This window comes from Otolemur garnettii, unplaced genomic scaffold, assembly GCF_000181295.1.
Source record: "Otolemur garnettii isolate 467f Iridium unplaced genomic scaffold, OtoGar3 scaffold00172, whole genome shotgun sequence".
Lineage (NCBI taxonomy): Eukaryota > Metazoa > Chordata > Mammalia > Primates > Galagidae > Otolemur > Otolemur garnettii.
Genome location: NW_003852567.1, coordinates 774,839 through 784,833, shown reverse-complemented (window position 1 = coordinate 784,833; position 9,995 = coordinate 774,839). Strand labels below are relative to the sequence as shown.

General features: G+C 43.2%; 1 protein-coding gene and 1 pseudogene across 3 annotated transcripts in view; both read left to right on the top strand.

Annotated features, from left to right (window-relative positions):
* The window catches only part of RUSC2 (RUN and SH3 domain containing 2), a 74,342-nt gene that overhangs the window by 20,004 nt on the left and 44,343 nt on the right, over positions 1-9,995 (top strand). The gene's annotated exons all lie outside the window — the stretch shown is intronic.
* Positions 7,787-8,846, top strand: LOC100949298 (annotated as a pseudogene). The gene has a single exon (XR_001161711.2). The product of XR_001161711.2 is annotated as a prohibitin pseudogene (transcript).

Here is a 9,995-nt window from a genome sequence, read left to right as displayed (position 1 = left end):
AAAAAAAAAAAAAAGTTAAAAACCCAACTTGCCTACTTCCCTAGCTATGTGATCTTGGATAAAGTGAATTTCTGCAAGAGTCTCAGTTTCCTCCACTGCAAAATAGGAATAATAACATCTACTTTGCATGGTTATTGTGAAGATTAGAAGAGCACTTATGACAAACATCTAGTATGGTGGGCAACAAAGTAGATAATAAATAATAGCTAATACTATTATAAGTATTATGCTTTGGTTTTTTTTGTTTTTGAGACAGAGTGTCACTATGTCACCCTCGGTAGAGTGCTGTGATGTCACAGCTCACAATGACCTCAAACTCCTGGGCTTAAGTGATTCTCTTGCCTCATCCTCCCAAGTTGCTGGATTTATAGGCACCTTGCCACAAACCCCAGCTATTTTTATTGTTGTTGTTGCAGTTGTCATTATTGTTTAGCTGGCCCAGACCAGGTTCAAACCCACCAGCCTGGGTGTATGCACCCTACCCATTGAGCCATAGGCGCCGCCCATCTAGGGTGTTTTTGTATGGCCCACAAAATAAGAATGGTTTTTAAAGGTTTGTTTTTAAAAAAAAAAAAAGTATATCATACATTTCAAAATTGCTGAAAGTATAGATTCTAAATGTTCTCACCAGGCAGAACACGGTAGCTCATGCCTGTAATCCTATCATTCTGGGAGGCGGAGGCAGGGGATTGCTTGAGCTCAGGAGTTCAAGACTAGTCCGAGCAAGAATGAGACCCCATCTCTACTAAAAGTAAAAAAATTAGCTGGGTATCATGGCCAGTGCTTGTAGTCCCAGCTACTTAGGAGGTTTGGTTGAGCCGCCAAAAGGTTCAGTTGAACCCAAGAGTTTGAGGTTGCTTTGAGCTTGGCTTAGGCCACAGCACTCTTTTGAGACTCCATCTCAAAAAAAAAAAATTTATCACCATAAAAAATGAGTTTGTGGATGTGTTTATTAGCTTGATTTAATTATTCCACTTTGTGTGCATAAACATCATTTAACATCCTAACAACACTTTATGCCCCATAAATATATATAATTATAAATTGTCAAACTACAAGAAAATTTTAAAAAGAATAGATGGCAGAACTATGTGGTCCACAAAACCTAAATATGTACTGTCCAGCTCTTTACAGAAAGAGTTTGCTGATCCCTGATCCAGGGGCTTCTCTGAAAGGTGAGAGTGTAGGAGGTTTGAACATCTGTTTTGAATCTTTACATACTCAGAGAAAAAGAGGTGTGAGTTTCAATAAAGAACAGATTTCTGTCTCCTTCAAGAGTTCTGGAGACCTGGCAAACAAGCCCCATACTAAGGGATTGCTGGGCTAGAAAAGGGGAAGGCTTGTGCTGAGTTTAGAATACAGTACTGCCTTTGTTCTGAGCAATGGAATACATTCTTTTATTAACATTGCTTGTTCAGGCCTCTTAGGCTAGGACCAGTAAGTCCTGCTGTTGAATCCTGTGTCCGTGGGAGACAGGCCTCAGGTCAGTGTCCCAGGCCCAGGCACAGGGGAGAATTAGGTTCGTGACCCCTAGACAGACAAGCAGGAGGAATGGAAGTATGTGTTTCTGCTTTCATATTTCTACCTTCCTTATTACACATTAGTGGATATTAATACCTGGTGTGTAGGTAAGCAGATTCCTAACTATTTCACCTACTCCTTGATCCAGAGGTGAGGATTTTAGACCTGAAAGAAGTGTACTGTACCTCTGAGCACAGACCAGTCTCATTTCCCAACACAGTCAATAGGCCTAAGAAGAGGGAAAACCCAAGGGAAAGAACACTGGAGCACTCTACCTGTATGCACAGATAACAAGTATATTTCTGAAATATTTTAGTCCAAAGGCTTCATAGCATTTATCTTTCCTGTTACTATGCTTTTTATTTTTCAGATATTTTTGCTTGCCACAACACCAGAAGGTAGACATAATTAGCCCCCTTTCCCAATGGTAAACCTAGACATTTGAGAGCACAGGTGCCATGCCCCAGATGACCCAGCAAGTCAGAGAAAAAGCCAAGAATAAAAGCAGTCTTCTTAGCCTTGGGCATCCTGCCACAGTCCTAGGCATGAGTAGCTTCCAGATGGAGCTGTGATGAAACTCCTTTATCACTAGTGATCAAATCTGGTTGTTTCTGAGGCTGCCATTGTTATTCTGATGACCAAATGGATAAGCTTTGAATGACAGGGAAAAAATGTATTAGATGAGTCTTTCACCAGCCTAACTCCTGCTAGCACCCTGGCTCCTTAAGGTGTTGGCATACTGTGTCACTGATGAGGGGTTATGAGTCAGTCACAGGCAGGAAGATGATGGAGTCACTGTTTCTGTGCACTTGGCTGTTTTCTTCGCACTTCAGCATTCCTACCTGGTGTGTGGTACATTTTTGTCATTCCACCACAGTCTGCTGTGCACATGGCCCTTCAGTTAGGCCAGTCTACATTTATTTACATCAGCTATCCAGCTGTCAGCTCCCTCACACTCCTGTCTGCCTGATGGAGCAAATAGAAACTTGTGTCAAAAGCTGCCTTTTGGGGAGATGTGTGGGGTATCCACAGAGTTCCAGATACTGTGGTCAAAGTATGAGGTCTCTGGAATCCCAGTCTTCAGGCAATGGGATAAAGAAGCTTTCAGGAAAGATTATCTGGACATTGGCTCCTGGCCGAATGAGGGCTAATTGCTTGTGGTTTCTATCCTAGTGTGTCATGTCTAGGAAAGGAGCTCTGATGACACAAATTTGCAAGGAATTTGATGTACCCGCTAAAAATCATGCTAATCAATTGAAGACCAGCCTAATCCCTCCATTGTCCTATAGAACCCAGGCTTTTTCTTTTTCTTTACAATGTCGGCACTCACTGCATTAGTCTAGGACTTGTGAGAGACAAGGCTGAACTTCTGGTTAGTTGAGTGGCAGTTTTTCCTTGATTTTATTAAAGATCATTTCAGTGCAGCCAATTTGTGTGTATATGTGTGTGTTCCCTGTTCAATTTGTGTGTATGTGTGTGTGTTCCCTGTTCAAAACAGCAGTGCCTACTTAACTCATTGAGAATGCTGTGAGGTCCACATAGTTCCAGAGATTTCACGGGACATATGAAAGAAAGCTCTGTTTGTTCTTCTTCCCCTTCCCTGTCCCTGATAATGCTGAACTGTTCAATAAGGCTTACGTCCTCCAGAATCTAACTTAGCAACCTGGAGAAGACTGAGACCACTCCTAGAGCAGGAAGCTGCCCTAGATTTGGGCAGTAACCAGTAGAACTTGATACTGACGCCAGAGTATAAAAATAAACACCTCCTACAGTTCTGTCTTAATCCATTGGCATCAGAGTTGCTATTATTAACCCATAGGCCTCACAGGCAGCTGTGATGGGCAGACAACAGCCTGGACAGACCTATCCTGCCAACTTGGGATCACACTCTTTCTCTCCTTCACCTACTGGGATCTGATCTGGGTGATCTGGGGCCCCAGGAGAAGCAGCACCATCAGTCTGACAGCATGCCCTACACCAGGTAACACTAGAGATGGATCAGTGTCTTTGTTTTAGGAGAACCTGGAAGCTGCCAGGGCCAACTAGCTGTCTAAAGTCTTTTGGGCATAGGACAACTGATTCAGTCCTAGGGCAGGCTAGAGAAAAGAAGAACATGACTCTGTGTTTCCTTTGGCAGTTTTTGTCTGCCACTTCTCTAGATCTAGAACCTTTAGGTTTCCTGGGAAATTGGAAAAGGAGAGAGGAACGGACTCCCTTAATCATCTTTCAAAGATAATAAGTGACATATTACTGAGCATTTACCTTGTGTCAGGTCTTTTATGTACAGTATCTTATTTAATTTTACCTAAAGCCTTTGAGAAAAAAAATATCATGACAATCTTACAAATGAGGAAGCTGACGTTTAGTGAGGTGGAGTGACTTCCCAGAATTCCACAACTGGCAAAGTGGAGCACAGCCCTGTCTTAACACCAAAATCCATGCTCTGAATCATTATAGAACCTAGATTCCAAAATACATTAAGACTCACCCAGACTCTAGCACCTGCTTTTTAAATTTTCTCTTCAAAAAGTTTTGTTTAAACAACATTTTATTTATTTTATTTTATTTATTTATTTATTTATTCATTTATTTATTTATTGCAGTTTTTGGCTGAGGCAGAGTTTGAACCTGCCACCTACGGTATATAGGGCCAGCGCCCTACTCCTTTGAGCCACAGGCGCTGCCCTTATTTATTTATTTATTTATTTAGAGACAGTGTCTCACTATGTTGTCCTTGGTAGAGTGCTGTGGCATCACAGCTCATAGCAACCTCAAACTCTTGGGCTTAAGCGATTCTTTTCCCTCAGCCTCCCAAGTAGCTGGGACTACAGGCACCCACCACAACGCCCAACTACTTTTTTTTTTGGTTGCAGTTGTCATTGTTTAGCAGGCCTGGGCTGGGCTCGAACCCCTCCAGCTTCAGTGTATGTGGCTAGTGCCCTACTCACTGAGCTACAGGTGCTGAGTCTAAACAAAATTTTAAAAATTGTAATTGCTTTTAGACCCATAATTAAAGCAAGTAGTTATTGGTGTGCAGAAATGGTCTTTGCTGCCACCTGCTAGTGAAACAGACCCCTCTGCTGAGAACATGGCCAGGTCATGCTGAGGGAAGGGTATAATTGTACTTGAATGAAAGGATTCCTTGAAGAGCAACTAGGCTTTCCTCCCTTCTTTCTGCTACCTCTCCCACTCTGGCCTCACTACTGGCTTGTGTAATTCAATCTAGATTCTTCTTATAGCCTACTTTACTGTGCATATGTGGGCTTTTATTTACAGCTTTGGACAGATTGATTGGATAGCAGCTTACCCTCTTGCATACTTCAGTCCACTGCTTAGGGGGAGGAGGAGCAGAAAACACTTTGGCTCCAGGAGCCAGAAGAAACAGCCATAGAATAAGCAAGGGTTTGACTGCACTGAACAGTCCAGGAGCAGTATAGAGGCCTTTCTTGTTCTGACTAACTTGTTCCTGCAAATACACATTGGAGTGTTGTCCTCCAAGCAAAGCAGCCATGCTGGGGCTTTCAGCATCCACCCTGGGACACTGTGTCTGGTCTTGGTAGTTTTCCTGCTCACTGCTGCTCACCTACACCTAGCATTGGGAGGCTTTATTCTGTGGGCCTCCTTCACTGCTGCACTTTCCATCCCTTCATCTGAAGAATGCAATCCGTCAAGGTAGGAGCTAAATTCATAATTTCTTATAGCCCTCCTCTCTCCCCCTAATATAGCCTCAAAAATAGGATTTATAGAAAATTTTCAATGTCCAGAGATTTATAACTGTAGCAGTTAGAAGCCAGGCACCTGGGAATAAAAGTGCACATATGTATTCATGTTGGAATGCAGGAGAGTGAGAGGGAGACCTTTTTTAATAGACTGAATGGAACTTTTCCTTGGGCTCCAGGTTTTAATTTGGCTTAGATTATAATTAGACCTGAAAGGGACCTTAAAGAGGTCATCTGATTAAACCCTCTGCCTCAAAACAGATGCTACCAGTTGAGATAAGAAGGGAATCAAATAGGTAGCCTAATGGAGAAAGGTATGTACTTGATGGCTGGATAAGTGGAAGAGAGGAATTTTCTTTCTAGATATAATTTATTTTGAGCAGAGAGAAAGACCTTGGAACAAAACTCAGTTTATTTATTATCAGATTTTTATAGATTAAAGGAAAATGACCCTTTAAGTTCAGTGAGGGTCAGTGGCTTTAGCTTATTCTTTGCCTGGGTATAGTTTTGCAATCTCCATTCTTTGAATTGGGGCCATGGGAGCTTGGGGCCAAAAGGTAAAAGGCTTGAAACCTGTTGAAAGTTCTGCCCTTGGATAGTCTCTGTCAGTGATTTTTTTTTTTTTATAATGTCACTGCATATTTCCAGTTCATAAGGGAGGAAATAGACTTGGAGATAAGAAGGTGTGCCTGTATGAGGTCCTCCTAGGAAAGAGCCCATTCTGCTTCAAAGCTAAGCCTCTTCTGGAATGTTTGTATTGACTTTTGGGGGTGGACATTTAGCTAAACTTTTCTACAGCTTACGTGAGAAAACAAAAGCAAAGCAAGTTCTATGCTTCGAAAGAGGACTCTATATTAGGGAGGCCTAATAAGGAAACAGCTGGTGTGTCTGGAACAGCCCTTCAGGCCAGGCTTCTTCCAGCACACTCCCAGTATGCTGGGCTCACTTGGAATCCAAAATAACATGATACCAGTTAGGATCAGTGGCCTCCTCAGCTAGCAACAGCTACACTCTACTCAAAGGAAACACAGATGACCTCCTGGGTGTTGGCTTCTATTCCATTTATGGGATTAAACTCCTGATGCCATAGCCAGGTGCTCTCAAGCATCTAACAACTTGTTTATTCTCACTCGGCAGCTCAGTCACAGACAGCCACAGGGATCCCTATTAGCACCAGTTCTTAAAGCTCCAAATTCTTTCAGCATCTCTCACACATTACAGAGAGAAGTGATTGTCATATAGGAAACTCAGAGCCTCCATCTAATCTTATGGTCTGTAAAGACAGAACCTTGACAGGAGGTGGAGAGTAGTTATACAAGCTGACTTGCCTGACTTGACTTGACTTGCGTACAAGTTTGTTCTGTTCTGGAAAGTTAAGTTTGATATTAGTGAAGTTCATCAACATCATTTTATAAATATTTGATTTGGGAGCCACAAAGAAAGAGAAGGAGAGATGATTGTATCAGTTAATCATTTATATCACTCCCGCTATTCCCAAACCCCAGCAAGCCATGCTCAGTCCTCTTTGTGCCTTTGCACTTGCCAAGGGGTCTTCAGAATTTCTTTCTCTAAGCCCTGGAGATAGATTTGGAGCCCCATACAGTGAGGAGAGGAAGCTGGAGTGTACTGGGCGTTAGATCTCCCTTTCTTCAATTAGAGTAGCTCTGTTTTATGTATTGAAGCTGGAAAAAGCCCGCTGCTCTAACCCTTATCTCATATCATGACATGTCCTTCTTGCTGTTCTGGCCCTCTCCAGTGAAATACTGGTAATGATTTTAACAAAATTATAAGCCCCCTCAAATTGGGCCATTACCCCTGCATATCCAGCACAGCCTTATACACAGTAAGAGTGCTACATGCTCATAGCTTTTTTGCTCGATTGATTGATGTGTTGACTCACAAGATGATGTTAATTAATAGCCTTGGGATAATTCTAGACCAGAGAAGAGAGTACAGCATATCATAATTGATTTGGATTTGTTATATTTTGAGCATTTCTGAACTTTGCTCCGAGAATCAATCACACAGTTAGGTGATTTCTGACCTTTGCTACTGGGATCGATCATACGTAAAACCTGGCCAGAAGAAGGTATCGAACTAAGGTTGTTGGTGTACAGCAGTGTGTTTCAACCATTTTTATCTCAACTTGAACCCATGGTTAAACTTCTGAGGCATACTTAAATTATGTTGATCAAAAAAAGAGTAAAAGAAAAAGAATATAGGATGGCACACATAGCTCAGTGGGTAGGGTGCCAGCCACATACATGGAGACTGGTAGGTTCAAACCTGGCCCAGGGCCAGCTAAAACAACAATGATAACTGTAACAAAAAAATAACCGGGCATTGTGGTGGGTGCCTGTAGTCCCAGCTACTTGGGAGGCTGAGGCAAGAGAATCACTAAGCCCAAAAGTTTGAGGTTGCTGTGAGCTGTGACACAACAGCACTATATCGAAGGTGACACAGTGAGGCTCTGTCTCCAAAAAAAGAAAAGAAAAGAAAAGAAAAAGAATATACTTACTATGCTTTGAACTTCTTTGGAAAATAATTTAATTAATGATCTTTAAAAATTTTTGTGGGGGGAATTCATGTGGAGGTCAGAGTGGAAGCAGGTGTGAGTGGGTCCAACAGAAGGAAACATGGCTGCCAAAGTGTTTGAGTCCATCGGCAAGTTTGGCCTGGCCTTAGCCGTTGCAGGAGGCATGGTGAACTCTGCTTTGTATAATGTGGATGCTGGACACAGAGCTGTCATCTTTGACCGATTCCGTGGAGTACAGGACATTGTGGTAGGGAAAGGGACTCACTTTCTCATCCCATGGGTACAGAAACCAATTATCCTTGACTGTCGCTCTCAACCACGTAACGTGCCAGTCATCACTGGTAGCAAAGATTTACAGAATGTCAACATCACGCTGCACATCCTCTTCCGGCCTGTGGCCAGCCAGCTTCCTCGAGTCTTCACCAGCATTGGAGAGGACTATGATGAACGTGTGCTGCCATCTATTACTACAGAGATCCTCAAGTCAGTGGTAGCTTGCTTTGATGCTGGAGAACTAATCACCCAGAGAGAGCTCGTCTCCAGGCAGGTGAGCGATGATCTTACAGAACGAACAGCAACCTTTAGGCTCACCCTGGATGATGTTTCCTTGACATATCTGACCTTCGGGAAGAGGTTCACAGAAGCGGTGGAAGCCAAACAGGTGGCTCAGCAGGAAGCAGAGAGGGCCAGATTTGTGGTGGAAAAGGTTGAGCAGCAGAAAAAGGCAGCCATCATCTCTGCCGAGGGTGACTCCAAGGCAGCAGAGCTGATTGCCAACTCACTGGCCACAGCAGGTGATGGCCTAATCAAGCTGCGCAAGCTGGAGGCTGCAGAGGACATTGCATTCCAGCTGTCGCACTCTTGGAACATCACCTACCTGCCAGCAGGGCAGTCTGTGCTCCTCCAGCTACCCCAGTGAGGGCCTGCCCTGCCTGTACTCCTCAGGCCAACTGGGCCACAGCCCTGATGATGATTAACACCACCTCCCTTCTGTCCCCACCCAGAAATCACTGTGAAATCTCATGATTGGCTTAAAGTAAAGGAAATAAAGGTAAACTCATTTCAAAAAAAAAAAATTTGTGGCACATCTAAGATCCTCTCAGGACACCCGGGTTGAAAATCACTGGTGTAGAGGATCCCTGACTAGGTCAACACAAACAGAAGTACTTCCTATTGACTTCCAAAGAAGAGTGTCCTGAGGTGAAAGGTCAGCAGAGTAATTATTGGGAAGACAAGGGACAAAAGTATACTAAGATCACATAGTCTTGTCTGTTTATTAATACTGCTTACTTCTGCTAGAAATTATCTGCCTGGACAGTTCCCAAAACTACTCAGTATCTTGACTGTGGGAAATGCAGAACTCCTCTGCTAAGCCACACCTACAACACCATCTATGCTGTTATTTGCAGCATCTAGTGTATATCTCCATGTCCTAAAGGGCAGGGAGGGGCTTTATTTTATTTTTAATTAACTTACATGTGTTTTTTTGTTTGTTTTTGTTTTTTTGAGACAGAGCCTCAAGCTGTTGCCCTGGGTAGAGAGCTGTGGCATCACAGCTCACAGTAACCTCTTAACTCCTGGGCTTAAGCAATTCTCCTACCTCTGCCCCCCAAGTAGCTGGGACTACAGGTGCCAGCCACAACACCTGGCTGTTTTTTGGTTGTAGCCATCATTGTTGTTTGGTGGGCCCAGCTGGAACCCACCAGCTCAGGTGTATGTGGCTGGTGCCTTAGCCGCTTAAGCCACAGGCACCAAGCCAACTTACATGTTTTATAATAGTTATAATGTATTTTGTTTTTTATAAAGCCAAATAACAGATACAGAACATTAGTGGAAAAACTGGCCAAATTCAAATAAAGTTTGCAATTTTCGTTAATAGAAATGATTTGCCAAATGTTCATTTCTTTGTTTTAGTAAGTGTACTATGATTATATAAGATGATGACATTAGGGGAAGTGTTGGCCATGGTGACTCATACCTGTAATCCTTAGCACTCTGGGAGGCCAAGGCGGGTGGATTGCCTGAGTGCAAAGGTTCTAGACCAGCCTGAGGCAGAGTGAGACCTAGTCTCTAAAAATAGCCAGGCATTGTGGCGGGCACCTATAGTCCCACTTACTTGGGAGGCTGAGGCAAGAGAATTAATTGCTTAAGCCCAAGAGTTGGAGGTTGCTGTGATCTATGACGCCAGGGCACTCTACTGAGGGCAACAAAGTGAAACT